This window comes from Halichoerus grypus, chromosome 6 (assembly GCF_964656455.1).
Source record: "Halichoerus grypus chromosome 6, mHalGry1.hap1.1, whole genome shotgun sequence".
In the NCBI taxonomy this organism is placed as follows: domain Eukaryota; kingdom Metazoa; phylum Chordata; class Mammalia; order Carnivora; family Phocidae; genus Halichoerus; species Halichoerus grypus.
The window spans coordinates 31,312,090-31,336,066 of record NC_135717.1 but is presented as its reverse complement, the minus strand read 5'-3'; the positions used below and the strand labels follow the sequence as shown (position 1 = coordinate 31,336,066).

Below are 23,977 nucleotides of genomic sequence, written 5' to 3'. Positions count from 1 at the left end.
TATAATTTTATAAGCTGGAATATCCTCATCAACTCATCTTTCTCCCATCAGCTGATTTTAAATGTTACTCATTCTAAAGTTCTAGGTAAGGCGGAAAGGTGCCTTGGATCTTCACTATAATTCCTTATTTACTCAGTGCCTGTGCGGTGAAACGGATTATACTGGAGTCTGGTGCAATGTGCAATGCTAGGAGCTGGACACTGTATTCATATCTGTGGCATTTTAGCCTCACAAGGTAACTTTAGAAACTAGCTCCCATTAACAGAAGACACCACGGTAAGTGATACGTGATTGCCATAGTGTATACACAGAACAATAGCTAACACTTAGCACCCTTACTGGATGCCAAGCATCGTTCTAAGCGCTGTGCATGTATTAAATCATTCAATCCTCCTAACAGTCTCAAGAGGTAGGTACCATGAGGAAACTTTTACATAGAGAAGTGACGCAAGCAATCCGGGATCACAGCTAGGGAAGTGGAAGAGCTAGATTTCAGAGCCAGACAGCCTGGCTCCAAGCAAGAATTCTTATCCACCATGCTATTCTGCACTGTAAGTGGCAGTGATGCCAGGAGGAAGGCGAGTAGTCTAAGTCAGCCCTGGGCTGCGCTCTGAAAGACAAACACAGCGCCGGCAGACAGGTGGGCATTTTAAAGCCACTCCAGGGGAACAGAATAAACACCTCTGCACACACACACACAGGGACATGCTCAAGGAACATCATTTAAAGAAACTTAGAGCAGAGGGTTTCCACGGGAATACAGCAGACGCACAGAGTTAGGATAACAGTCCAGGGAAAATCTGCATCTGGAAATATGTTCCACCCATAACATAATGTGTTTAGACACAAGGACTGAATACTAAACAGTCTTACAAGACAGACACAGGAAAAGAGAAAGTGGGCAGGGTGTATGGCACAGTGTTTGTATTTTTCCTAAAAAGGTATTCCTATATTGCTAGTGAAAAATTACAGTTACCAGTCTGGATTAAATTCTACCCTCAGACTCAAGCCTCCTCCCCGTTACGGCATAAACAAACAAACAGAAAGTAGTTAAAGTAACATTACTGTCAACCCTGGCTTGCAACAGTTAGCTCACTCTGTAACACTTACAAAAATGTCTGGCTACATTGCAACGCTCAGAGACTACAAAACCCAGACAGAGAAACATCACAGATGTTCTACCACTTTCTTGAAACAATGACTCTTCTCCTGGATACTTTGTTATGAGACAGAGGATGAGCCCCCAAGCAAAAGTCACAGTAACTCAGCGGAAGGCATTAGCTTTCCAGTTCATTTTGGTGGCAGAGGGCCTGAAAATTAACATGCTCTTTACAGAACCCACACACGAATACTGGAAATACTCATCCTCAATAATTCACGATCTGATTCTGATTCTAACCTAACACAACTATTTCCAGACTCCAATACACAGCAGAGAGAAAATTTTTCAACAAAGAAAATTTGGTCTATTAACTTGCATTATTCTGCAAATGAGGACAAGATCCTCATTTGCAATCAGCTTAACAGTTCAGTTCAGCTCAGAGTGAGAAGCAAGAGGCAGGGGCTCCTTGAGAGCTTAGGGGACAGGAGGCCACATGCCATCAGGGAAGCAGGAAAAGATAAGCAGACGGCACAGGCTCCCAGCCGCCCTGCCCCCATTCAGATGCTCTATTGGAGCACTGTCCAATAGAAATATAAGGCGAGCCACAAATGTAATTTCAAACGTCCAAGCTGCCACGTTCAACAAAAGTAAAAAGATACCGGTGTAAATAATGTTAACGGTTTATTTTGGTTGACCCGATTAGGTTCAAAATATTATCATCTTAACATGTACTATTTAAACACAAAAAAATTATGAGATCTTTTACTGTTTCCCCCCCACCCTTTCCATACCTAGTGTTTAAAATCAGATATGTCTTTTTCAGCCGGAGGACATCTCAGCTGGGTCCAGCCACATACCAAGCGCTCAACAGTCCCGTGCGGCCAGCGGGCGGCCCCCTTCCCGGGCGGCGCAGGTCTAATGTAAGCAGATCCCCGCTCTCTCGGTACCTAGCACAGGTACCTTCTTTGATCTCTAAGCACTGGGGGCGGGGAGGGGGGGGGACGGGAAAAATACCCGAGCGCTGATGAGTTCCCCAACCCGGGCGCAGGCGCAAACTCTCGGGCCCCGCCGGCGCTTCCCGGCTTGACCACACCCCTGCGATGACCATCCCCGACCGTGCCTTCGCGCTAATGAGAACTGACAGGTCTCCATTCCTCAAGGGTGGGGAAAGAAACCTAAAACCCGGTAGTCTCCGCATCCCCAATAAAGACAGGAAACCATCCGCCGCGCGTCCTAGCTGGGCGCCCCGCGCAAAAGAAGTGGGGGCGGGGGGGTGGTTAACCCGAAATAAATGAGCCCCGCACTCGGCGCGCATCCCTCCCGCCCCCAAACCCAAGACACTGGGTTAGGGGCCCCGCGGTCACCAAACAGACACAAACGATGGAAAAAATAAACTGGGGGGTGGGGGGGGAGGGAAGGGGGGTTAAGTAAGCAGAGAAGAGGTGCCGTGCCAGCGGGAACGCATGCAGGCGTGGACGGCTGGGAGCGGCGGCCCTCGGCGCCCCGCTTCCCGCAGACGCGCCCCGGGGGGCGCCCCGCCGCCGGAGGGCAGGGAAGAGGGAGGGGAGGGGAGAGGAGGGGGCCCCGGGGGCCCCGGGGCCCCGGGGACCCCGCCCGCCTGCGTCCGCCCCGAGCTGCCGGGCCCGGTCCGCGACGCACGCCGCGACCTTCCCCCGCCGGGGGGCCGCGACCCGCCCCCACCTCAGCCGCCCCGGCCCCTTCGCGCCGCCGCCCCTCCCCCGCCCGGCGTCCGTTAACGGCCGCGCGCGAGCACGAGGCGGCGGCGGGCGCGCGCCGGGCGGGGGCGCCGGGCGGGGGAGGGGCGGCGGCGCGGGCCGGGCCGGGGGCGCGCGGGGGCCCGGCGGCGCCCACCTACCTGCGGGGACGGCCGCGCCGGCCGGCGGGCGCACAGCGGCGCGCAGGGGAGCGGGCGGCGGCGGCGACGGAGGCGACGGCGACGGCGGGGGCCGGGGCGCTCGCTCGCTCGCTGCTTCCCTCCGCGACCGGCGGCGGCAGCGGCGGCGGCGGCTGCGCTGCGCCCGTGCGGCGCCCTCTGGCGGCGGGAGGCCGCGCCCGGCGCCCGGGAGACGCCGCCATTGGCTGCGCCCGCGAGTGTCGTTGCGGGGGGCGGCGGCGCCACGTCGGGCCGGGCCGGGTCGGACCGGGCGGCGGGGGGCGCCGGGCGGCGCGACCCCCCCTTCCGCCGTGCGGGCTGCTGGCGGCTCCGGGGGGCGGGCGCGCGGTGTCGGCCCCGGCGACGGGCCCGCGCGGCCCGACCCCCGACTGCTGGTTGACGCACGGTTCAGATTTCCGGGCGCCGCGTGTGCTCCCCGCGGGCGGCGGCCCGGGAGCGGAGCAGGGGGGGAGTTAGAACGGCGTCCGACCGGGAACTGACCCACTTTCGGGTTTCAGGCAGCCTCCCCGAGAGACTCTTTACTTGGCCGGCCGTCATCCGGTGCTTCCCACTCTGCGAGGGGGAACTCGGGAGCCCCGGAGCCACCATATTGTCCCCGGTCTGGAATCCAGACGGAAGGGGCTCGGGCGCTCAGGGCAGCGCCGGGGTGCAAGGCCCGCCTCGGCCTAGTTCGCTGCGCTGGCTCCGCGGGGGCCTGGCTCCCTGTCCTGCAGGTGCCAGCTCAATGCCACGTCACCCACCGTACTTTTAACAGCCAGGTGCCCTTGTGGGCCAGGCCCGGCCCTGTGCTCTGGGGCTCATCAGTGGGCAAGGCAGAGTCACCAGCTGGGGTTGGGAAGGGGAGCGAGGTGTGGAACAACAGGGACACAGACCATTCAGGACACCGAAGCCAGGTGACATGACCGAAATGGAGGGCTACACTGAAGGTAGGGGATGAGTCACTAGGAGAGGCCTCAGAAGGTGACAGCCACGCACAGATGGGGAGTGTGCCCCAGGCGGAGGAAGAACAAGTGCAAAGGCCCTGAGGCTGGAGCTTGGTGTCCCGGGAGCAGGAAGGGTCTATAGGGTTAGTGTGTGTAAGGGGCGAAAGGTCCAAAAGAAGAGCGGGGCCATGATTTGTAATTTGGAGTTTGTTCTCTGTGGCATGGGAGTCCTTCAGCAGATCTGAATTGGGAGTGCCATAATCTTACATTCTGGACAGTTCTCCTGGGCTACTGTGCAGACCCTAGGTCATAGGAGGGACAGGATGAGGAGCAGGGAGACTCGTGAGGTGGCTCTCACAGTGGTCAAGGGGATGAAGATTTACAAATCAGCTGTATTGGTCTGCACGGGCTATCGTGACAAAATGCCACAGACCTGGCGACTTAAAACAAGAATTTTCTCGCAGTTATGGAGGCTGGACATACAAGAGAAAGGTGACGGTATGGTTGTCTCTGGTGAGAACTCTCACCTTGGCTTGCAGGTGTCCACCTTCTCACAATGTACTCGTTTCGCTTTTTCTCTGTGCACACACATCCCTGGTGTCTTTTTCTCGTCTTATAAGGATGACCCTCCTATTGGTTTAGGGCTCACTCTTGTGACCTCTTTTAACCTTAATTACAGTGAAGGCCTTGTGGGTTAGGGCTTCCACATTTGGATTTGAAAGGGACACAATTCGGTCTATACCACCACGTAAGCACGGTGACAGAAACATTGAGGGAGAGCTCTAGGGGCTGTGGCTTCAGGGAAGGCCCCTCCAGGGAAGGAGGCTGCTCTCGGAGAGCCCTGCCCTGAAGCCCATTGAACACCGCTCATGAACACGGTGTCAACCTGGTCCTTACAGCAGTCCTCATTATCTGGAATGACCTTGTTGAATCGTTTGGCTACTTACTTACAGTCTGTCTCCACCCCACTAGGACAGCAGAGACCCTTCCTGTTTTGTTGTCCCTTGCAGCCCCTAGAAGAGTGACTAGCACTGCATAAACGCTTCTTGAATGGATGTCCACAGGAACCTTGGAGCCAAGATCTGTAGGATGTATAAGAGGTAACTGACTGCAGGGCTGCATGGAGAGAAAAGGAAAATTTAAGGCAGAAGATCCTGAAAGGCCAGGGTGGCCAAACCCCAGAGTGCTGGGTGGGGTACCAGGGAGATGAGATGAGCAAAGGCCAGGCCCTGAAGGGCGTCGTAAAGCCGCAGGAAGCTGTGCTATCCTGTCCGTACAAGGAAAAACTCAGTGGGACTGTATTAGTTTCCTGTGGCTGCTATAACAGATCACCACAAACTCGATGGCTTAAAACAACACTTATTTATTATCTGACAGTTCTGGAGGTCTGGAGTCTGAAATGGGTCTCGCTGAGCTAAAGTCAAGGTGTTGGCAAAGCTGGTTCCTTCGGGAGGCTCCAAGAGAGGATCTGCTCTTGCTGTCCCCAGCTTCTAGAAGCCGCCCGAATTCCGTGGCTCATGGCACCTTCCCCCAGCTCCATGCATGGCTCTGAATCTGCTTCTGTTACATCTTCTCTGGCTCTCCTTTCTTCTTATAAATACCCTTGTGATTACATGGAACCCATCCAGATAATCCAGAATGCTCTCCCCCATTAGACTTCATCCTGTGACCAATGTGAATTCTAAAGAGAAGCCATTTTTCTTATGTATGTTCGTTTTTCCTAAGGTATGTTCTACTAGTGATTTCAGTCTTTTTTCTTACCTTGGATACTATACTCTGCATGTTGTCCCACCTGTTATTTCTCAACTGTATGAGGAGTCATACAGTTGAGAAATAGTCAAGACTATTTCTGGTCACCTTGGTTTTCCTTTCAGCGGAGCACTAAATTAGATACCCTAGTGAAGGACTCTCATCTCCAACACTCATCTGGAGACGTAGGAGGTATTGCTCCCTGGGCCAGGGGGTCTCTGGGCAGCAGCTCCCACACCTAAGCAATGATGGCGGTGTTGGTTCTGTTTTACGTATAAGTTCTCAAAGATTCTCTGCTAAATCTGGCCTGCAAACATAACAAGAATGGGGAGGTTTTTTTTTGAGTGGTTTTTTTTTTTTAATGTATTCACATCCTAAGTTCCCTCCAAAATGGAAAAAAATGTTCTATATAGTGATAAATACCACATTCACTCAAGCTCCTCCAAATGAATATAAGGTGGGTGCGCCTGGGTGGCTCAGTCGGTTAAACATCTGCCTTCGGCTCAGGTTGTGATCCCAGGGTCCTGGGATCGAGACCTGCGAAGGGCTCCTCGCTCAGCAGGGAGCCTGCTTCTCCCTCTCCCTCCCGCTCTTCCTACTTGTGATCCGTCTCTCTGTGTCAAATAAAATCTTAAATAAATATAAGGTGAATGTTATGGAATGAATGTGTCCCCCTGAATTCCTCTGTCAAAATCCCCAATGTGATGGTATCAGGAGGTGGGGCCTCTGGGAGGTGATTCAGTGGTGAGAGCAGAGCCCTTCTGAATGGGATTGGTGCCCTCATGAAAGAGGTCCCAGAGAGATGATTTCTCTCTCCACCACGTGAAGACACAACGAGAAGGCTGCGTACCAGGAAGCAGGTCTCGCCAGACACCAGACCTGCTGGCACCTTGATCTTGGACTTCCCAGCCTCCAGAACTGTGAGAAATCAATGTTGTTTAAGCCCCTCAGTCTATGATACCCTTTTAGAGCAGCCAAAGGGACTAAGACGTGAACACCTGAGCTAGAAGTAGCTGTTAGGAGGTAGCGTGATGGTGAAAGGAGAGGGACTTTGGAGTCCGGGAAACTTAGGCTAATTCCCAACTTGCTCCCTACCCATCTGGGTGAGCCCTAGGCCAGTCCCTTAACTTCTCAGAGGCTTGCCTTGATCACCTTGGAATGTGGCTAACAATGAGGCACGGTGAGGATCGAAGAACACATACATACATAAAGCACCTGGTACCCGGAGTGTGTTCAGTTGTGCTGGCGCTTACCTTTCCCTAGAGGAGTGACTAATGAACAGAGTGAGCTTTCCAGCATCATCTTTGGGGTCGGAAGGGGTACTTGCAAGGCACTCTACCCCCCAGACACTGGGGCATATTCCCTGGTCCACCGTTGCAGAAACTGTTCCCATGGGGCGCGATGGAAGGGTGACATATCTCTTAGGGGCACTGAAGCAGAAAAGTGCTTGAGACTCTCTGGCTTAAAAAATGGAGCCTCAATCTTGGGACCATTATCACTGTATAAGGCAGTGGACTGGCCAGAGGGACAATATCAAATAAAGAATAATGAAAATGATCTGTTTGCTGACATTACATACCTATATCAGAAAAGGAAAATTTTAGGGGCGCCTGGGTGGCTCAGTCGTTAAAGCGTCTGCCTTCAGCTCAGGTCATGATCCCAGAGTCCTGGGATCGAGCCCCGCATCGGGCTCCCTGCTCAGCGGGAAGCCTGCTTCTCCCTCTCCCACTCCTCCTGCTTGTGTTCCCTCTCTTGCTGTGTCTTTCTTTGTCAAATAAATAAATAAAATCTTTAAAAAAAAAAAAAAAGGAAAGGAAAATTTTATAGCACTCAGACATGAAAGGCACTAAATGTTTGCCAAGTGACCATGTGATAATTGTACAAGCCACATGCTTTGACATGTGTCAGTGAATCATATGGAATTCTGTGCTAGAACCTAAATGTGCAGCATAAAACAGTTAATATCACATTCCTTCTTGAATATTCAAGTGAATTGAACAGTTCCCATGAATCTCCTGGGCTGTGCTTCTTCCAAATGAAACTCTTTTTTTTTTAAGGATTTTTTAATTTTTATTTATTTGACAGAGAGATACACAGAGAGTGCACAAGCAGGGGGAGCAGCAGAGGGAGAGGGAGAAACAGGCTTCCCGCAGAGCAGGGAGCCTGATGTGGGGCTTGATCCCAGGACCGCGGGATCATGACCTGAGCCAAAGGCAGACACTTAACCCACTGAGCCACTCAGGCACCCCCCAAAATGAAGCTTTAATGAAATGCTGAAGTGTAAGAAAGTTACAAAAAAATATCAACTGGATTCCTTTATTTCCCGTAGGCTGGTTGCCTGGACATCAAGTTTAATGTGTACCTAACTGCAAGCAAGCTACTAAACATTAGATAAAGCAAGAGAGCACTAATTATTCAGGGGGAAAAAAAGCAGATACATAAATAATATGGAGGATAATAAGACAGACTTTGTATTTTTTTTCCAGTAATTTTTAGGTGCTCTCTTGAAGGATACTCTGCACACAGACAGGAAAACAGATCTTTGCTTCTGAAGGACTTCTTTTCCTTTTGGATTTGATACTGAGTTTAATGTCATAGTGTACCCCAGTTTCCTGCTTGTATTTGGGGAACAACACGTTTACCAGAAAAAAGCATTCAATTCCTAGTAGTTTCTGAGAACACAGAAGCATAAATCAGGAGTGCTCCCTTCCTGGACTCAGGAAGGGTCCCTACTTTCCCCTACTCTTTTTTTTTTTTTTTTTTTTTTGCCCCAGAGTTGGGAATACAGGATCCCTTTTCCATGTGTTCTGTCTTCCCTCAATACCTATTCCCAGCTGATTTTTCCTCCCCCGACTTTCCGATTACGGAGTTAATCCTGCCCATTCTTTCTACTGCCTCCAGCCTCTGGAACTCAGGCCACTTGGACTGGTCCTTCTGGGACCATGGATAGAATCCAGGGAGCTTCCCGCATCTTTTCAACAAATACAAGTGCCAACTATGTTCAGGGCAGTTTGCTGGATTGCCAAATCGACCAGTCACGGTGCCTACACTCAAGATCCTTAGAATTAAAAAAACTGTTTGAAGATCCTCCAAGATGTGGGTTTGGGAAATGGAGAGCCCGGAAGTAGCAGCAGGACCCCTGTGAGGAAGCAAAAACACAGATTAAAGGAACTTGATCTGTTGGAATGCCGGGGCCAAGATCTTGGTCTTTTAAGATGTGAGACTGTGGGATGTGTATAAATGAGGAGAATTAACGTGACATCAGATGGTAACTCACCACCAACATTGCAGTTGAAAAGATACTTCCTGTCTCAATTCAAGGAAACCTCTGTCAGGCTCCTTTAATCCAACTCATCGACAAGAGAGTGCTGACTTTGTTTTTTTTTTTTATCATACTCAAGGATCATAAATTTTACTCAGTCATTTATATCCCTCGGCAGGGTGCCAAGGCTTATTAAGAAATTTGCAGAAACCATAAATATAAAGAGTGCACAAGTCCCCCCTTGAGTAAACACACACAAATGTTTCCAAAAATATGTCCAAAGCCATTTTTCCCTTCTGTGAGGTTGTTATGAAATGCACTTAGCACAAACTTACCTCTGCTGCTGTACATTGATTTATAGCAAAATTTAAATCACCGTATTTAAAAGACATTTGCCGAAAGGAATAAATGTGAACACATTCTAAATCTAAATCATGGTAATCGGGTTGTGCTGTAAATTTTTATTTTTTTTTTTTTTTTTTTTTTTTTTTTTTTTTTTTTTTTTTTTTAAAGATTTTATTTATTTATTTGAGAGAGAGAGAGAATGAGTACATGAGAGGGGGGAGGGTCAGAGGGAGAAGCAGACTCCCTGCTGAGCAGGGAGCCCGATGCGGGACTCGATCCAGGGACTCCAGGATCATGACCTGAGCCGAAGGCAGTCGCTTAACCAACTGAGCCACCCAGGCGCCCAATGTGCTGTAAATTTTTAAATATTAATTAAAAAAAAAACACTTGGGCCCACTCTGTTCCCTAATATTCAACATCCATCAACATGATTTTTAAAGCATGCGTCTTCATTAGAAGAGATATTTTGGGGGGCGCCTGGGTGACTCAGTCGTTAAGCGTCTGCCTTCAGCTCAGGTCATGATCCCAGGGTCCTGCATCGGGCTCCCTGCTCAGCGGGAAGCCTGCTTCTCCCTCTCCCACTCCCCCTGCTTGTGTTCCCTCTCTTGCTATGTTTCTCTATCAAATAAATTTTTAAAAAAATCTTAAAAAACGAGATGTTTTGGGAACGGGCGCTGCCTCAGGCGCATATAAGTACAGGGAACCAAGTATCTGTGTGTGTATGTATATGTTGTCTTTTGGAAGAAAAAAATTCAAAAATTTTATGCATTACACACAAATGTGTTACAAAACAGACTTAAATCTGCTGCTTCTTTTCTAGAATAAACCTATCTACCTAGGTTTTAGACATTCTTGGGTACAATGTGGCTTTATAACAGCATTCACTTCAAATGCTTATTTTCCCCACCTGGTCTATGTTAACAGCAAGGTCTATGTTTCTTTTCTTCACCTTTGATCAGGGGACTTGGTTTCGAGTCCACTAGATTATCCACATTACAGTGGTTTGGCACACTTTTTTTTTTTTTTTAATAGGAAGGCATAAAAATCTAGCAGTGAAGTCCCAGTAGCCAGGGGCAACCTACCTCTTAGTGATTCAGATACCCTTTTGGGGACTAGTTCCTTCTAAGCACTTTACTGGTATTCTCTTTAAAGGTGTTGGTGGGTTATGTCAAGAATTTTTTAGCTGCAAGTGATCTGTAAGTAGTGAACCCTACTTCAACTAGGTGAAAGCAGAAAGCAAATGTATGAGCTCATGGAACTTAATCATCTACAAGACGTTGACTCCAATGTCATCAGAACCCAGTCTTTATCCATCTGCTGATTCTGCTTTGCATTCTTTTTTTTTTTTAAGATTTTATTTATTTATTTGAGAGAGAGAATGAGAGAGAGAGAGCACGAGATGGGGGAGGGTCAGAGGGAGAAGCAGACTCCCCGCTGAGCAGGGAGCCCTATGTGGGACTCGATCCCCGGACTCCAGAATCATGACCTGAGCCGAAGACAGTCGCTTAACCAACTGAGCCACCCAGGCGCCCCTCTGCTTTGCATTCTTAAGCAGGCCCTCCCTCTGAGAGGCTGGAGAGCTGCCAGCAGGTCCAGACTTATGGGACATCTTTTCAGCAACCCCATGAAGATCAGCTCTTAGAAAAACAAATATTCCAGCCTGACTCTCATTGGCCAGAACTGGGTCATATGACCATCCGGAATCAATCACTGAGGCCAAGGATGCGGTCTACGATGGGTTGTATACAATCATGTTATATGACTGGGGCCTCAATTAGGTCCTTGCCACTCCTGGAGCTGGGGAGGGGTGTTGACCTCAGCAAGAAAGGGAAGGATGGCTCCTCCAAGGAAAAGTGCTTGTACCTGAAGAAGGTTACGTATCAAACACATGGACATCCAAAATGGTGACTCTGTTTGTCGGAAAAGAAAATCACTGTTGTGTGTCCTCTCCTGTTCCAATGCTCTGCCCTCCCAGGCAATCTTTAACATCCCACTTCTGTCATCTACACTCCGATACTCTCGCATGTGTATCTCTGGCCCAGACCAGCCCATTGAACCCCCTACGTTCACCTGCCTGCGTAGCATCTCTTCTTGGCTACCTCAGGAGCATTTCCAACATAACACATCACAAACCCAACTCATGGCTTCTCCATGTGACACTTTCTTAGGGAAGTGTCCCTAACTTTACTGAGTAGGTCAAGTCAGCCAGTGGAGGTCTTCAGTGTGTCACGTACTTCCCTCTTGGCCCTGGACACAAGTGCAAGGTTACATTTGTTCATATATTATTTGATTCCTGTTTCTCTTCCTCACTAGACTGTAAGTCAACGAAGACAAGGGTTTTATCTTTTTTCTTCTTCAACATTGCCCCCCATTGTGACAGGAACACGATGTTCAATAAATATTTTGTTGACTACATTAGTACTTATTGATGTGTATCTATTTACGGAAAAACGTTTTCCACTACCATATAAATACTCTCTAGGGGTGCCTGGGGGGCTCATTCAGTTAAGTGACCGATTCTTGATGTCAGCTCAGATCATGATCTCGGGGTTTTGAGATTGAGCCCCAGGTCAGGCTCCAGGCTGGGCGTGGAGCCTGCTTAAGATCCTCTCTCTCTCGGGGCGCCTGGGTGGCTCAGTCGTTGAGCGTCTGCCTTCGGCTCAGGTCATGATCCCAGGGTCCTGAGATTGAGCCCCGCATCAGGCTCCCTGCTCAGCGGGGAGTCTGCTTCTCCCTCTGACCCTCCCCCCTCTCGTGCTCTCTCTCTCTCATTCTCTCTCTCAAATAAATAAATAAAATCTTAAAAAAAAAAAAAGATCCTCTCTCCTTCTGCCCCTCCCCCTCAAAAAAACTTTCTAAAAAAAAAAAACCCATTTGCTAGTAAGAAATTAATCCACAGTATAGCAGACCAGATGCTGCTGGTGGATGAAAAGAAGTTGGTTGTGAATGCGTGCTCCTTGATGACCACTAGTCTGCAACAGATTCTAAGGGGAATTTAAAAGGCCATCCCCGGGGGCGCCTAGGTGGTTCAGTCGGTCAAGCATCTGCCTTGGCTCAGTCTGCTTCTCCCTCTCCTTCTGCCGGCTGCTCCCCCTGCTTGTGCTCTCTCTCTCTCTCTCTCTGTGTGTGTGTCAAATAAATAAATGAAATCTTAAGAAACAATAAAATAAAAGGCCATCCTGATGTCAACTCTACTTCAGTAATAAAAAAATGTTTTAAAAATTAAATAAGTAAAAGGCCATCCCAAAGGATTCCCATGTAGCCTGAAGGCTCTTAGAAGATAGGCAAGTCAAAGAGAATGTGTGTAGCATTCTATACTGAGTTGTGAAAATCAAGCAATTGTCAGGTAGCAATGTATCTGAACTGATTGAGGTGTCAGCGTGAGAGAAGTGATGCACCCCAGAGGAAATAAAGCAGAGACTGATAAGATCAAAAAAGGCCAGGGAACAAAATGGAAGAACAGGGAAGGAAAAGTAAACAACGGGATGTGAAGAGCCAGGGAGCAAACTATCCTTCAAGAAAGCCAAATAAAAGCAGCAGTGCTGGGGGGCCAATTTTGAACTAGGTGCTTTTTAGCACAATTAAAAAATAATAGTAGCAGCTTTGGGACTCCTGGACGGCTCAGTCTGTTAAGTGTCTGCCTTCGGCTCGGGTCATGATCTCAGGGTCCTGGGATCGAGCCCCACGTCGGGCTCCCTGCTTAGTGGGGGGTCTGCTTCTCTCTCTCCTTCTGAGGCTCTCACCACCAACTCCACACGTTCTCTCTCTCTCTCTGTCTCAAATAAATAAATAAAATCTTTTTTTAAAAAAAGAACATTATTATAAATGCTTTGGTCTGAGTTTCTTTTTTTATCATGTAGAATGTTTATTTTATATTTATTGAAATGGTTTTTTGAGTGAAGCAGGTTTTTAACACATCGACCTTGTGCATACCCGAAAGAAAGTGTATGAAGTAACTGGTTGGGTTATAACTATCATCTCATATTCTGGGTCCAGCTCTGCTGAATCACTTCTCAAATCACAGCCATGGATGTCTGCTTTCGTCCACATTAACAGCACCCGTGGGATCATCAAGCGCACTGGGGATGTGGTGTTTCTTGAAAGAGTGCTCCACCACTGTCTTCTGCTTAATGTCAGCAGAAAGTTCTGAGCAAAACAATGTCTGATGCCTTAAAGATAACCCTGCTCGGCGCATGAACCGGTCACACCAGCCTCTCATCGCTTCGATTTTGTTTCGTCTATTCCCAGGGTTTTGGCAATTTCTCCTGCCTTCGATTGCATTGCTTGGCGCGTGATGGGCAATACTTTCGCACACATCTCGCTAACAAAACGTAGTACAGCTTCATCCACCTGTGGGTATCTTCGTTTCTTAGGCCCCCTTAAGCATTTTGTTGTTGCTTTACAAGAAAATATGGAATGGCAGTCACTCCTCCAGCACCGGATATCTGCTTCCCTAACCCCAAACGTTCGCCCCACTGCTCTGTTTCCATGCTTTCCCTTGTACACAATCAGTGTTCGTTTCAATGCTGAATCATAGTGCAATCTTTTTGAAGACGTCTTTAAATGCCAATTACACCTGACACGTTTGGTACCAACAATATAGTGATGATGCTGTGACAAGCCATAATAAGTTCCCACCCGCACAGGCTGGGATAATTACATCATGACCCTCTCCTGGTTCACAGTAATCATGAGACACATCCCAATTTCGGACAAGGTAAAATGTGAAAACAAAAACAAAAATACAACATACATTACAGAATTAATAAAACACGGTTTTTCAAGCCTGTCGTGTTTACCAGATCCACACCAGTGCAAGAAAATAAGCCCGGGAGCCAGAATTAAGTATGTAAATAGAAAGTTGGTGGAGCAAAAGATTATCTTTAAGATAAATCTGCAGTGGTCTGATTTGGTTTTAATTCCCTTTATTTTCATATGGCTTACATATAAATCTTTTTCTTTTAACTGGACTTAACATCCAAGTAAAAATGTACTTCGATGTTTTACCAAACTGCAAAGCCAGGTCATTAAAGACAGAGGCTCCCCACTGCCTTCAGTCGTTCACTAGTATGGGACTAGGTTTAGGGTCAGTGGCCTTCATCAGCAGGTGCCTTCCTTTGCCGAGAAGATCTGATCCCATGTGAAGATGACGAAGTGTCTTCTTCAGTCTCAGAGCCTGAGGGCTCATGATCTCCCTCCTGAGCTCCTGTGTCTCCCACCAATTCCTGCAGAAACTTGAATTTCGATAAAAAAAGATGCCATACAAAATACCAACCGCACACCATCAGCAGTGGTATGATCAGCAGCATGGCCACGAACACCAGCAGGGTCAGCCTAACGTTGTGCCACATCTTGGGGGGAGGAGGGCGGTCGGCATGGGGGGAGGGGTGCCCTGAGCGGCAGGGGGTGGGGAGCGCCCTGGTCTGAGTTTCTAAAATGAATTATCACTAAACTTTTCTTGTCGTTGTTGCAAGATCAGAACCAAAGTTTGATGTATAATACATATTTAATACAATTTCTGTGTTTTCCATGTCTACACATATCTGTGCAGACATTATTTTGTGGGTATAATTACGCAGGTTGCATAAACTATCAGCTTGTGATACTTAATCCAATCCAGGTAAAAATGATAATTCTAATTTCGTGAGCTCCAAATCAGGAAGGTTTTATGGTACTGGCGGCAGCTGATATTTGCCATGGCTCTGTCCATTTTCTGGGGTCTCTTCTAGATTCTGGTCCTGCTCAGAGTGCAAACCGTGTATCAGCAGCATCAGCCCTTTGAACTTGTTGGGAATCTGATTCGATAGATCTGGGGTAAGGCCTGAGGTTTGGTACTTCTTACAAACTCTCAGGCCATGTCATCACTACCAGTCTGTGGACCACACTTTGAGAAGGGAGGTTCCTCTAGACAGTGTCCCATTTGCCTTTTTGAAACTCCATTCCTTCTCTTAGGGGTTTTCTGTGTTTTCGTCTAAAAAACAGTGGGATACGGGGATTTCACAATGCTCCCAATCAGAAAAAAACTGAATATAGCAGCTTTGGCTGAGTCGGTCGAGCATGGAATTTTTCTTTTTTTAAGATTTTATTTATTTATTTGAGAGAGAGAGAACACGGGAGGGGGTGGTGAGGTACAGAGGGGGAGGGAGAGGGTGGAGGAGAGACTCTCAAGCAGACTCTGCCCTGAGGAGAGCCCCTCACAGGGCTCCAGATCTCACTACCCTGAGATCACAACCTGAGTGGAAATAAGAGTCCCATGCTTAACCGACTGAGCCACCCAGGCGCCCCAAGCATGCAACTCTTGATCTTGGGGTCATGAGCTCAAGCCCCACCTTAGGGATAGAGATTACTTAATAACATTTATATATATATGTGTGTGTGTATATATATACACATATGTGTATATATATAACTTAACTTACTATATGTATATGAAAACTTCATATATATTCATATATATATGTATATGTATATATATAGTATTTTTATATTCTTAAGTCCTTCATGAATGACAACTCTCATTTAGGGAAAAAGAGGGAAAAAAAAAGTTTCAGTGAGCTGTGACAGGCCACCAGTGACACCTTGTGGCCAGCTCTTATAATTACAATAGCATTTCTGGGTCCCTTTCAAATGTAAAATTAGAAAAACTGACATTTTTGTTTTCATTTCAATAGTCTGTTTTAATTCTATTTAACTTTTTAACTTTTCATTTTGAAATGATTATAGATTCACAGGAGATTTCTTTTTTTTTTTAAGATTTTATTTATTTATTTATTTGAGAGAGCGAGAATGAGAGAGAGAGAGAGAGAGCACATGAGAGGGGGAAGGTCAGAGGGAGAAGCAGACTCCCTGCTGAGCAGGGAGCCCGACATGGGACTCGATCCCAGGACTCCAGGATCATGACCTGAGCTGAAGGCAGTCGCTTAACCGACTGAGCCACCCAGGCGCCCTCACAGGATATTTCTAAGAAATGTATGGGGAAATCCCGTGTACCCTTCTCCCAGCTTCTCCCAATGTTAAAATACTATCTTCTCAAAAGCAAGAAATTGATATTGTTCAGATTTCACCGGTTACATGTGACAATAGCATTTTGACATGTCAAGGGAGCCACAACAGACCTAGAAGATTCTTTTATTCTGGTGGTTAAGTAATATTAAATTCAATACGAACTGGAAATTCTTGAGAGTTGTAATAAAGTAAAATGAATTCCATATGCTACAACCCACAATTTTATTGAGTCAAATGTTGCAAGAAGTATGATATAGTAAAATAAGTACTGAACTGAGAACCAGAAAGTTCGGGTTCAGTCCTTGGATTCCACATGGCTGAATGCCTTTGGGCAGATTTTATCATCTCACTGGGCTTTATTTCCTTCATCTGTAAAATGGGAGAATTGAACTAGTTGATTCTAAGATTTATTCAAAGCCAAGGATTCAAAATATATTCCTCGGTCTTTCAATCAACAATTATTTGAATATCTATTATCGGCTTGGTGCTGAGACACATCGACACATTTTTCTTCAAGGAGCTTGTAGTCTAGGACGGGGAGACAGATCTGTAAGTGAAGATGTCCAGTGTGCCGATGGGTCTGGACCCATGCTGTCTGGTACAGAGGCCCCTCGCCATATGGGACTATTTAAATTTAAATTAGTTAAAATTACCTAAAATCAAGACTTCTGCTTTGGTCACAATGCCGCGACAGGGGTCAGATAAACCGCACTGCATGAGATACCTAAAAGAACAGATAGAATATAGGGGCGCCTGGGTGGCTCGGTCGGTTAAGCATCTGCCTTCGGCTCAGGTCATGATCTCAGTGTCCTGGGATTGGATTCCGCGTGGGGTTCCCTGCCCAGCGGAGAGTCTGCTTCTCCCTCTGCCCCTGACCCCAACTTCTGCTCTCTCTCGCAAGCGCTCGCTCACTCTCTCAAGTAAATAAATAAAATCTTTTTTTAAGAAATTAATAAATTAAAACAACAACAACATTGCATCAAAGTTGTAGCTGCCATTATCCCTGCATCAGATGCTGAAGTCAAGATCTATCAGGTATGGTCCCTACTGCCAAGTCTCCTGTAGACTAAAGAGGAAAGCACAGGTGAAAGAATATGAAGCTACGTTTGCTAAGATAAAGGCTTGCCTACCGGGCTCTGGGGGGTGGTAGGCATGCAAGATCGGAGAGACAGGTGACAGAGAAACACTGAATCATAATAAGAGGAGATGTTTGCAAGGCCACAGGAAGGAACCCAAACTCTAGCCGAGCAGAGGGAACCCGCAGCTCTGAGACAAGGTCAAGGGAAATACCCAGGTGTGCAAGGAATGATTAAAGGTAAATGATTAAAGGTAAATGATTAAAGATTTTCAGTGTGCTGGGAACGTAAACCCTGTGTGGGAAGGTAGACAAGGACCACCCAGAAAGCTGCATGTGAAAGCTCAGAAGACCAGGTTTTATCTTTTGTGGGTGGGAATAACAGGGGAGGAGGTTTAAGCAAAGAGGTGGTGTAATCACGTTCCCCTTACCTTTGCGTAAGGTGGAGGATGGGTGTGATGGAACCGAAGAGTATCACGGAGAGAAGAAGCTATTTAAGGGGTACAGGAGGGAGACGGTGATACAGACGGGCGGTTGGCAGGAGAACACATTAAGGAAACAGAAATGTCTGGACCCGGTGACTCGATGTGTGAGGAATAAAAAGAAGCTGTTATTGCCAAGAGTAGACCTGTATAGGACCCAGATGTCTGGCTCAGGTGACTCATGGTTGACGGCGGAGAAATTGGGTCACAGAAAGAAAAGCATATTTAGAGGCATGTGATGAAGTTTCAGACATACTGAGATGAAGCTCCTGGAGGTTCCTCCAGGTGGCCGGACCTGATGGTAGACACATGAAAATGTACAGAAAGGGGTCTGGGCAGAACACAGATGGGAATCACCAGTCTATGAGGCATTTGAATATGAAAGTAGTTGGGATCAACCAGTGTTGAGTGTATGGGAGAGAAGGGAGCCAAGAGAACCGCCTTGGGTGCCTCCCTGGGAGACCAGGGGCAAGTCACTCAATCTCTGTGTTCCATCATCTGTAAGTGACACTGTTGGGCTCAAGGTCCTCTCCAGCCCTGGAGGACTGTGGTCAATTGCTGCACCCGCTTATCTCCGATGGCTGGGATCTGTGGGTCGTGAGACCAGGGATGGGGGTTATTATTTGTCAGAGCAGATAGCAAGCGCTCAGTAAGTGCTTGTTGAGTAAACAAACGTCAACCTTGACTGGTTGTATATTTGTCTGACATCTAGTCCACTCATGAAATGATACCAGTTCTAAGAGTTTCTTGAAATGTTACATTGTAAAAGGTTATTACTGAAGTCTTAAGGTAGTCTAGGTATGTAGTCATAAATGCAAGTAACAGTTGCCTCTTTCCTGTGCTTTATCATATTTCGTTTCCTTTAGGTGAAACTTTCATTGCGGTGTTGAATGAATCATATCTTCGGGTTAGGGAAACACCGTTCAGGACTTCTCATGAGGTTTGCTTTTTTATTTCACATGAAAAAGCTTTCCCTGTAACATTTTACTTATGATTGCGATGAATTGCTGCTGAGTTTTAGTAAATGATTAAAGATTTTCACATCTATGTTTAAATGAAACTGATATATACTGTTAATTTCTGAGCCCTTTTGCGGGGGAGGGACCAGGTATCTGGATTATACTCTCTGTATAAGAATGCTTGGGAAGCTCAAATTAATCGATTGCACAGTGATGTTATCTGAGCAGTGTTATCTGAACATAGTGTTTTCTTTGAAGGTACATCATTAACTGTCTTTTCAGCTTTTCTCAGAGTTATTTATTTCCTTTTTAATTTTCATGAGTCAATTGTGTCGTGTAGTCAGGTGCTTGCTGTGGATGCTTCCATTTCCTAATACTGGGAATAGTTACTTCTAAGCCGCTGGGCATTTCTAAGATTTGCTAATTCTTCTTGGCTGAAGGATGAATTTTCTGAGTTTTGACATGCTTCATACAAAGTGAACATTGCAGTAATAACAATAAAAACAATTCCAGAAACAGCTAATATCATTGCAAGAGAAAAAGGTATGTGATCAGATAAGAAAGCCACTGCAGAAAGTTCCAGAAGCAAAATGAGTAATTCCCCGCCCCCCCCCAAAAAAAAGAAAAAGAAAAGATACATTTGGGGCACCTGGGTGGCTCAGGTTCTTGATTTCAGCTCCATGCCCGACATGGAGCCCACTTAAAAACAATAAAAAAACAAACAACCCTGAAAATGCTAATGGTGTCAAAGGGCTGGAGGTTAGGATGAGCACAGAAGGTTGCCAGGGAGTTAGGGGTGGTTCATTTATATTCTTAATTTCCTTTCCATATTCCTTCCAATAACCACCACGAAGGGATCACAAACTTCTAGAAGATTTCCAGAGAGACCCATATTGAACTGGGGCATTGTCCACAGTCCTGAGCTTTGCTTAGGGATGTGTATAGACCCAGGATACACACTGCATTTTTGGGAGTGTTGGCATTACTCGATGGTATGTTCGAGGTTGTTAGACTAGAACTAGTACAGATGGTACTAGATATAATGGAATGGAGGCTGAAAGCCACATAGAAGACAAGGATTTAAGATCCTTTCTATACAAAAAACATTGACCAATAAAGAAATAAAAACAAGAGAAAAACAGAGGGTAAACAAGAAATATCTAAGTCATTGCAGTGGTCGATGAACCTAAAACGACATCTGTGACCTCACCTAGTAATAAGAAAATGAGCATCTTTAATGACTTGAAAACACCACTACTTCTATATATAAAAGTATACATATGGATACATATACATATAAATTGTAGTTAGCTCTACCTGGCATTAAATGCAGCCTTTTCACAATAGAAACAGCCAGACATAGCTCTTTGGGCTTCTCTTATAGGAGATAGGATCTTGCTTGGATATTTGGAATAACGTGGGTTCTCATGGCAAACCACTTTCACCCATCAGCTTAGCTTTCTCCCAATTCTTCCAGTCATAGAAGATGCCGAGGGGCTGAGAAAACCCTTTCCAGGAGAGGTTGGTGGGACACTGTTAAGCGGTACTTACGGATCTGGGTCAAAAGCCAGGAAATCCTGATGGTTTCCCCCTGGCTCTTGATGGTGGTGTTTTCATTTGGCTTCAGCTGATGATGGTTTGGTCAAGAGGAGGGAGGCCTCCTTCTTGGCTCCCACCCACTTTACACCCGTGTTTCCCAAGTCCCTTGTTGAAAGCACAGTTCACCTGGTGCTTCACAGGGGCTCCAGCAGCGGGACCAGGAGAACAGACTTTCCCCAGCACCCAGGGCTTCCTAATCTATCAGCAAAGATGGGAAACGCTGCTTAAAATCACTCACTCTATGCTTCTTTCTTCAGAGCTTCGTGGAGGTAGAAACGAGGGACAAGACTGCACCAATTCAAAGCATACAGTCGATGGCTTTTGAATTGTGTATGTACCAATGAAGCATCAGCAGGAATAAGATGAAAAACCCCCATCCATCGCTCCCAGAAGTTTTCTTGTGCCCCTTGGTAATCCATACCTGTCTCTCTATATCCAGTTACCACTGATCTGCTTTTTGTTACTGTAGATTGCTTTGCATTTTATATAAAAAGCATTAAGTATGTAATCTTTTCTATTTTGCTTCTTTCATTTTGGGTGATTTTTTTTAAGATTTTTTTTTTTTAAGATTTTATTTATTTATGAGAGAGACAGCGATAGACGGAACACAAGCAGGGGGAGTGGCAGGCAGAGGGAGAGGGAGAAGCAGGCTTCCCGCAGAGCAGGGAGCCCGATGTGGGGCTGGATCCCAGGACCCTGGGATCATGACCTGAGCCAAAGGCAGACGCTTAACGACTGAGCCACCCAGGTGCCCCTCATTTTGGGTGATTATTTTGAAATTCACCCATGTTGTTTTGAGTATCTGTTGCCTGTTCTTTACGTTGAATACTTTTGCACGGTAGGGTCTATCACTGTTTATCTGTTCCCTCTTTTATTTTTTTTATTTTAAAGATTTTATTTTTGGGGCACCTGAGTGGCTCAATCAGTTAAGCATCCAACTCTTGGTTTCAGCTCACGTCATGATCTCAGGGTCGTGAGATCGAGCCCCGTATTAGGCTCTGTGCTCAGCAGGAAGTCTGCTTGAGATTCTCTCCCTCGTCCTCTGCCCCTCCCCCCACTCATACTCGCATGAGTACACGCTCGCGCTCTCTCTCAAATAAATAAATCTTTTAAAAAATATATTTTTTAAAGATTTTATTCATTTATTTGTCAGAGAGGGAGAGAGAGAGCGCACAAGCAGGGGGAGTAGGAGAGAGAGAAGCAGACTCCCCGCTGAGCAAGGAGTCAGATGTGGGACTCGATCCCAGGACCCCAGGATCATGACTTGAGCTGAAGGCAGACATTTAACCAACTGAGCCACCCAGGCATCCCTTAAAAAACATTTTTAAGTAATCTCTATACCCAACGTGGGGCTCAAACTCACAACCCCAAGATTAAGAGTCACAACCTCCACTGACCGAGCCAGCCAGGCAACCCCTTATTGTTCCCTCTTTTATAAATATTTAGGTTACTTTGGGGCCAATAAAGTAATTTAAGTAATTAAAGAGATAGGATAAATGACAGTTTACTCTTTTCTCTTTTAATTAAAAAAGAAATTTCAGGGACGCCTGGCTGGCTCAGTCTGCACAGCATGAGACTCTTGATCTCAGGGAGTGGAACCTACTTAAAAAAAAAGGGAAAAAGAAAAACATTTTATTAACAAAAACTTGAAAAACTATGGATTGGTAATTTGAGGAGAATAAACCCATCAGAAAATCAATGACCCTTATGTCTGAGAGTTCCTGGGTTTTGGATACTCTTTTCTTATAGATATTCCATCTCAGCAGTGGAAGACATTTTTGAAATACCATGGGGAGTTATCCCCATTTTAATGATGGAAAAGCCAAGACAAAAAGCTTATAATTGTTTTTAAAACAATACCATGATATGGCCTGTATGAAAATGTATTTTTTTTTTCCTTTGGGAATGTATTTTCATTTCCTGTAAACTTTCACTGAGTCACCAGGATAGTGATGTTATATATACATAACCAGTTAGGGTTTTTAAATTACAATATAATACAGAAGCCTTGGTGAAATTTCAGAAAATTCCATAAGATTCGACTAGAAGCAAAGATCACTACTTACCTCACTGCTCAGAAACAATTACCATTAATGTAATTTCCTGTTAGCTTTACTGCCTTATGATATCAGTTTTAGGGACAGTAAAATGTCTTATTGTCTTATTCTGTGTCTTTTTTTTTTGTAATTACCTATTGTTGGATATTGTTTCAGTTTTTCCATTATAGATGGTTCTTCTCAAGTTTTTTATCATCCAGAGATTTGGTGTTTTAATATCTCCCATCATTTTTTAAAAGATTTTATTTATTTATTGATAGCTCACACACGTGAGCAGGGGGAGGGGCAGAGAAGGAGAGGAAGAATCTCAAGCAGACTCTACCCCAGCCCAGAGCCTGACTCAGGGCTCGATCCCAGGACCCTGAGATCATGACCTGAGCTGAAATCAAGAGTCGGACACTCAACTGACTGAGCCACCCAGACACCCCTTTGCCATCATTTTTTAAGTTCCAAGAGCCCTTGCTGTTTGTCATTGATCCTTCATAATCCCCTATACTTAACTTCATTTCTACACTAGGTTTCCCTCATGTCTGAAAATGCTAATTGCAAATTGAAAGACCATTTCCTCCTCTTGCTGCTCCCTGCATGGTCTCTGTGTCCTCTAACACCAAGTTTGCCCATCATGGCAGACACATTCCCCGAAGGGTCTAGTTTCTGGAACTCTGCGTTCCTATTTCAGGGTGAGGCAATGGGGGGCTGCTGGGTAGGGCTTTGACTGCTGGAAGTGACTCCTAGGGAGAGGAGGTGACATAGTTAGTGATCGTTTTCATTGCAGGACCCCACACGTCAATCGAAGGAGAAGGAAGGAATGTTCTTTGGCCAATTATATTAAGAAACCATCTTCCAATCTCCAATAGGGCTGAAGGCGTGGGGGACACATCCAAAAGGAGGGACAGAAATAGGGAATGGTCATGAGTTTAAAAGAAACCAGTCAACCTTTTTTTTTTTTTTTAAGATTTTATTTGAGGGGCGCCTGGGTGGCTCAGTGGGTTAAGCGTCTGCCTTCGGCTCGGGTCATGATCCCAGAGTCCTGGAATCGAGCCCTGCGTTGGGCTCCCTGCTCAGCAGGGTGGGTTGCTTCTCCCTCTCCCTCTACCACTGCCCCTGCTTGTGATCTCTATCAAATAAATAAGTAAAATCTTAAAAAAGATTTTATTTGAGAGACAGAGGGAAAGCACAGAGGGAGAAGGAGAGGGAGAAGCAGATTCCCCACTGAGCAAAGAGCCTGATGTGGGACCCGAACCCAGGACCCTGAGATCATGACCTAAGCCAAAGGCAGGCGCCCAACTGACTGAGCCACCCAGGCGCCCCCCAGTCAACCTTTTTGCATGATTTGCTCTAAGATGTTTGGGGCTATTGACAGTGGATAGTTTAAGTCAGGTTCCTATGTGCTCAGACCTGTAGATTTAAAAGGGGTGAAAAATTGGGGTTATTTCCAATGACAGAGTCTCTCCTTAACCAAACTTTAGAGAGGCTCCTCTGAATCCTATTCCCGGGTAGGACT

The 23,977-nt window shown here is 46.3% G+C and overlaps 1 protein-coding gene, 1 long non-coding RNA gene and 1 pseudogene across 3 annotated transcripts in view; 1 reads left to right on the top strand and 2 right to left on the bottom strand.

The window, feature by feature from the left end:
- ZC3H7A (zinc finger CCCH-type containing 7A) overlaps positions 1–3,115 on the bottom strand; it is a 34,268-nt gene extending 31,153 nt beyond the window's left edge. Inside the window, exons 1-2 of one of the 2 annotated variants that reach the window (XM_036086258.2) lie at positions 2,979–3,113; positions 1,894–2,081 (exon numbers count right to left, since the gene is read on the bottom strand). The gene's annotated coding sequence lies outside the window, so the exon portion shown is untranslated. Of the gene's footprint in view, positions 1–1,893; positions 2,082–2,978 lie in introns of both variants that reach the window. The other variant, XM_036086257.2, reaches the window with a different exon arrangement.
- A 247-nt stretch (positions 3,116–3,362) lies between these two features.
- LOC118531964 (uncharacterized) lies at positions 3,363–9,383 on the top strand. Its single transcript, XR_004915481.1, has 2 exons — positions 3,363–4,479; positions 8,591–9,383. It is a non-coding gene; the product is annotated as an uncharacterized LOC118531964 (long non-coding RNA).
- Positions 9,384–14,383: 5,000 nt separating this feature from the next.
- LOC118531963 (small integral membrane protein 13 pseudogene) lies at positions 14,384–14,647 on the bottom strand (annotated as a pseudogene).
- Positions 14,648–23,977: the final 9,330 nt, after the last annotated feature.